Below are 7,127 nucleotides of genomic sequence, written 5' to 3' on the forward strand. Positions count from 1 at the left end.
GCTTTTCTAACGAGCAAGAGTGAACACCATTATACTTACGGATTACAAACATGTTCGACAGTCTCAGTTTGCAGGTTCGGATACGCCACACACATTTCGGATCCACACACTCTACTACAAGCACGTCTTTATTTGATTTTGTTGTTTGAAACTCAAACTTCCCTTTCAAAGCTATTAAATGCAGCTTTTCCTTCAAATCATTCTTACTTGTAAAGTACTGACCAACCTCTAAACTAGATCCGTCACTGAAGGTAGATCCATGAGATGATCCAAACTCAGTCTTGTCCATACAAACTAAAGGACCAGCAACTTCTACTTCATTTAAAATGGTAAGCGGTTGTGGCTCTAGCTGTGGCTGTGACTCTGGTTGTGGTTGTGACTGTGGTGGAATATCATTATGAGTTGAAAACTTATCTATAGCTACATTACCCATAAAATCACGATCAAAAAAATCATCATGCAAAGGATTTCTCATAATTTTGACTCCATCAATATGTTCTTCGGGATTCATAAATTTCCCATCCACTATCACGTGTAGTGGTACCTCGTGGGCTATATCCCTGAAGAATAACAAATCATCATTGTCTTTTATTACAACGGGCAACGATTTCTGTTTCAAATTCGGTACCCATGATAGTTGTAAAGAATGTTTTTGTCCATCAATTCTGCATTTTCTACAAATCTTATCAACGAAGGTTTCGAGAGTATCCTTCTCATCCATATATATGCCAATTAAATTACAATCTGTATGCCACACCCAACAACTTTCAGTCTCATCCCATTTTCCTCCAATGTCAAAAAAAATCCTCCACTGAGCCATTATTTAGATTTTAAAACTGTAAAAATTTAATCAAGATAATAATATGTCATTAAACCAAACCAAATATCCCACGACCAGACTAAGAACATACCATATAATGAGAACAAGAACAGACCAAGAACAGACTAAGAACCGACCATGTTATGAGAACAGACCAAGAACAGACTAAGAACCGACCATGTTATGAGAACAGACCAAGAACAGACTAAGAACCGACCATGTTATGAGAACAGACCAAGAACAGACCAAAACCGACCACGAACCGACCATGTTATAAGAACAGACCAAGAACCGACCAGAACCGACCATGTTATAAGAACAGACCAAGAACCGACCAGAACCGACCATGTTATAAGAACAGACCAAGAACCGACCAGAACCGACCATGTTATAAGAACAGACCAAGAACCGACCAGAACCGACCATGTTATAAGAACAGACCAAGAACCGACCACGAACCGACCATGTTATAAGAACAGACCAAGAACCGACCAGAACCGACCATGTTATAAGAACAGACCAAGAACAGACCAAGAACAGACCACGAACCGACCAAGAACAAACCTTTTTTTTTCTAAACCCGGCGGATCTTCATCATATCAGACAATGTAAACTAGTCTTTTAACATGTAAAATTACTATTTTAATGTATTTTTAACTACATTCTCATCTTAAAAACATATGAACAACAACGAAAAACACCATGAGAGATATAGAAAATGAAAGACTTACTTAGTAGCTCTTCTTCAAACTTCGTTTTGGACGAGAAAAAAACGTTGAATAGGCAAGATAATAATATTAATAAGGTTATGCGATGACGATGACTTGAGAAGAAGAGAGGAGAAATTGAAGGCGGCTGGGAGAACAAAATGGCGCGAAATAGAAGATGAGGAGGAGAAAGAAAACCCTAAAATCATAATTGATGACGTGGAATGCTGACGTGAAAGTTGAGTTATTTACCCAATTTATTTTTTTGATGGTTTATTTACTTAAAAACACATTTTACTTAGTCTATTTATACAAAGTTCCCGATAATTTGGAAGTTTAGTTGTGTTTAGGTTGTTCGAGGTTGAGTGTCTCAAGGCTCGTCCTAGAATCGATTTCTCTTCAATATTCATCGCTGTAAGTCTCTGATTTTCTTTAGGATCTGATTTTTTTTTTTGGCGGATTTGGAATAATTTGTGGTTTGGCTGTTCTGTACAATGTCAGGTCAATCCTATTGTCGAAGATGTTCGTAGAAGAGGTGAAGTTGCTGTTAAAGAGTAGGCACAAAATTACGAATTTTGAGCGATTTAGACCAGGCATTTGTGAATGTACATTGATTTAGAAACTGACGGAAGATAGGCTACGTCAAAATTTTTGTTTTTGTGTTATAGATATACTGCAAAATTTGACAAAATTGTATTGGATAGAACGGTTGTAAGTGTTTCTGAGCTTCACGATCCAGAGGTATTTCTAATTGGGGTCTGTTTATAGTTCAGTTCGTATGGCCGCCCCTAATAGTTTGAAATTTCGACATTTGATTACCATGCAGCTTGATCCTGTTATTAAAGAAGCATTCGATGTGGCCTACAACAATATCTATGCACTTTCATTTGGTTCAGAAGTCAGCTGAGAGAAATGTAGAGAACATGAAGGTAAGATAATTTAACTCTGCTCATTTCTTTTTCTATGGATGAGCTTTAAAGTATTTTTGATATTTCAGAGTGTCAAATGCAAACGAGTGGCGAGAAGCATTGCTTCCGTCAGTCTTTATGTTCCTGGGGGTACTGCAGTTTTACTTTCAACTGCTTTGATGCTTGCAGTTGCAAGTTTGTCATGTGTAACTGTATCAGCTTCTTTTCATGGTTATGTATTACTAGATCCCAACAGTCGTTTGACTGAAATTTTGATGAATGTAGATATGTGAATTTTGATGAGCTTAGTTAGGCATTGAAGAGTTGTTTAAAGCCTTAGGATGCAAATCACTCTTGGAAACCAAAGAGATAACGTATCCTAGGTTAGTGCAAGATTTCTATGCTAATTTAGAGTGTGATGCTTGTAATGATGATGTGAAGATTACTTGCACGTTGAAGGCAAAATTATTGATCTTGACATTATCAACCTTACTGAAAATTCACGATGATGGAAAGGTCGAGTATTATTATTACAATTGGGCTTTTGATGGAGAAGCAATGTCTCGGGTAATTCTAGGAGACGGAACCTTGGTGAGGAAGATGATGACTCAATTCTGGTTAAATCTAAGGCAAACAAACTTCCCATTAAGAGCCGGTTACTTCACCACATTATTTCAATCAACCTTATTCCTTGGGGGGCCATACAGACGATGTTACATTCACCGACCTTTATTTCACGTATTGTATTCTTCATGGAATTCGCACTAGCCTACCTTATCTCATTCTTCACAAAATGCAGGAAACCTCGGGAGTAGGTAATGACCCTAATCTTCCATATGGTATGGTTCTCACAAGGATTTTTCGACATTTTAAAATCCCTTTTGATGATGAAACCGAACTCACACCTCCTAGACCCGAATACAATAAAACAACACTTCGCCAAGTGGGCTACAAGCTTCAGAATGGTGTATGGATTTCGAAATGCCCGGGTTAGAATAGATGATGGTGAAGAGGAAGAAGGTGAAGTTGGTACCTCATCTTGGTTCAATGAAGATTCTTTCAATAACCTCCAAGGTCGGGTCGAGTCGAGTCACTTAGGACCCATATTCATAGTGAGTTTGGTCATATGCATTCCCAACACAACGAGTTTTGCACCCAAATGCAAGATGGGTTTCAAGGCATCTACACTCACGTTGATACAAGTATTTCTGGGCTTCAGATTCACTTCAACCAACAATTCCAAGCTTACTACCAAGAGCAAGCCGCCACTCAAGCCCAAATTATCGAGGAGCTTCGCTGCTTAAACATGCAAGGACCACCTCCATCTTGAGATTTGATTTGATTTGCCAACCTGTTGGATTTAGGTTTATGCTTTTATATTCTAGGCTTCTAATTTTTTGTTTTGAAACTTGTTCTAGCGTTTCGGATCCAAATTTTGGTTTGTTAAAGAGCCTCATTGACTCTATGGATCCTTTGGATATTTGCTATGGTTTGATTGGTTATTGTTAAGTTTATGGATGTTCATGGTTTGATTATGGATGCTTATTTGATTTGGATCTTATGAGATTGGATATTATGGATGCATTTATGGATATTTGGTTTGCATTGATTCTATTTGTCATTTGGTTAGGCATTTCTTCTTTTTGTTGATGACAAAAGGTGGAGAAGCTAGTGATTGCATGGATTGGATTGGATTATGCATGCACTGTTATTTTATTTGGATGGATAATGATTTGAATGTATGTGGTTATTATGGATATTAAGAATTTATGATTTCGTTTACATTTGTGAATTTGGTAAAAATTGATCACAAATCTTTGCTATCGAAACTGGCATTAATTACCCTAGTATGGGGGAGATATCAAAGTAAGGGGGAGCTGGTATATCTTTTGGTAAGATAAGTTTTTGTGCTTAAATGAACAAATTTCCACTTTTGACTTCTTATCCATATGCTTAAATTGGTTTAAATTACCTTAACAATCAAGTGTTTGTCATCATAAAAAAGTGGGAGATTGTTGGCCCAATGGTAAATTAATATTGAATTATGATGATTACAAACACATTATTATCATTAATCAATCTGTCTTGAGTTTTTGTTAATTAAACAAATCGATCATTATGTCAATCAACTCAACAGTTAAAAAAAGAAATGAAGATGGTTCAAGCTTATGGAGAATTGGGAAAAGACAATTGAAAATAATTCAAGGAGCATAAAGATTAAAGATTGAAGATCAATCAAGACATTGCTTTAAAGGTTTGTTTTATTTCTAGTTGTGTATTGACTTTGATATCATATTATCAATTGTTAATTCTAGGTTAAGGCTCTTGCACACACTCACATATAAATTTCACATTTTTCCAAAATAAATTTGAATTGACTTAAAACATTACAATTGTTTTTAAATTGGTTAAAATCATTTTATACACATCTTTAAATTGATTGAAAATTGTTTCTTTAACAATTCAGAGCCATTTAGTTCGCTGATTCGAGTTTTTAATTCGAGTTGAGATGCGAATTTATGTGAGAGCTTTTTACTGTAGTAAAAAAGTTAGATGTGATTATTTCTGAGAGCTTTTTACTGTTGCAAAATTCAAATCGGTAAAATGAACGGAGCCTCAATATGTTAAAGTCGGATTTGACTTGTGAGGAGCAGTTCTCAGTCGAAATCGGTCGACTAGTTATTGGGATTAGTAACTTCACCGGTCAACCGATGAAGTTCAAATTTTGTCTGACAATTGGTCGACTGATGTATACCACAGGTCAACTGGTGCTGTTCAAACGGTCAAAAATTGACTGAGCTCAAACAGGCAAATTGACTTGTTTTTTTTCTTTTAAGACATTTTTGAGGTCCAAAATTAAATATAAAATGCTATAGAGAGCTCCTATATTGAATTGAGTGCTTGTTAAATTGCCTATTTAGTGTTATGATAAAATTACCGTGTAGTGATTACTTCATTAATTACTGTTATTTGTGCTAATTCTCAATTGTAATAGTTTTTGAAAAATCTTAAAATACCGAATTCACCCCTCTTGGATAGCTTTTCTGGGGATAACAACTTTATCTTATGAATTTGGAGTCTTAAATCATTAAAGAACTGCAACTTATGGTTAGGTTTGTGTGCCTACATGATTCCTCTGTCTTTATTCGCTTTGTACTTCGTTTTGGACTTGTGGTGGCTAAAATGGATTTTGCCCAATTCTAATTTGCTTCTTTTCTAGCTCTTTAAGAAGGCAAATCTACTAGATCTTAAACTTGCTGCTGATGAACTAAACTAGTATGGATTACCTTTTACTACATTAGTCTGCGCGCGTTTTTGACTAGTACGTACGATTATAAATGTAAAACCAATTTCTAGGAATTAAGAAAAACTTTCTTTGCTCCTGCAGTAGTTGGTTCATTTATTATTTTGAAACTTCTCCAGTTAGACTATAGAATTAATGGTCAAATGTTTTGGAATCTGTTAGGCCTTTGGTAAGGAAAGTTGATGTGAGAAGGGCCAGGAGAGGTAATGTTGTGGGCCCAGGATTAAATGAAGTGGACCAGTCGGTGGAGGTGGGAAGTCCACCTGGGGATCCGGGAATGGACGGTTAAGCATTATCGTTCAATAAAATACAATCCGTTGGATTCCAGACTACCAATTTGTTGGCATTTCTTAGCTAAATACCTAGGACTCTAACATTTTGGTATCAGAGCCGACGATCCATGGCTCATACTTCGCCGGCGGTGAGTAACCCTGGGCACGTCTTCAGCTTGGAAGGAAGTCTCAAATCAATCAGAGAAACCATTCAGCTGATGGGGGCGATCGTGGATCACGTACTGCAGTTGTAGAAGGATGTCTTAGCCCTCGGGACCCAGATTGGCGATGTTCAAGGGGCCCTCCACCGAGTGGAGACCTTGATCGGTCGCCGACTGGAGACTCAACCACCAGTACCCCAACGGCGAGAGCAGGGTCGGGATTGGGACCGACAGGGGCTGGCCAATTCACCAAATAGGGGCCGCAGAAGGTTGGATCACCGGGGAAGACGACTCGAGCTCCCGATCTTCCAAGGGGAAGATCCGTATGGCTGGGTGTTCCGGGCGGAATGCTACTTCTCCATGAGAGACAGATCTTCTCCAGAATATATCAACATATAGTTTGTTGTTCTCCTAAGATACTTGAGAATACACTTTACTGCAACCTAATGATCTAATCTTGGGTTGGACTGGTAGTGACTGACCACTCCCACTGCATAACAGATATCTGGTCTTGTACACAACATGACATACATAAGGCTTCCCACGGCCGAAGCATAGGGATACCGTCTCATATATTCTTCCTGTTGTGGAGTCTTTGGACATTGCTCCTTAGAAAGATGAATACCATGCCTAGAAGGTAAATTCCCTTTCTTGGAGTTCTGCATCGAATACTTAGACAACATTTTGTCTATATAAGATACCTGTGATAACGCCAAAAGCTTTTTCTTGTGATTTTGAATAATCTTAATCCCAAGAACATAGCTTCCCTCTCCCAAATCTTTCATTTGGAATTGGTTGGCTAACCACTCCTTTACATCTGTCATCAATCCCACATCATTCCCAATGAGTAGGATGTCATCGACGTAAAGAATTAAGAAGACCACTTTTTCTTCTTTCTTGTACTTGTAGACGCATGGTTCATCAATGTTTTGATCAAATCCATAAGACTTTATAG

The sequence above is a fragment of the Morus notabilis genome, unplaced genomic scaffold (genome assembly GCF_000414095.1).
Source record: "Morus notabilis unplaced genomic scaffold, ASM41409v2 Scaffold397, whole genome shotgun sequence".
Lineage (NCBI taxonomy): Eukaryota > Viridiplantae > Streptophyta > Magnoliopsida > Rosales > Moraceae > Morus > Morus notabilis.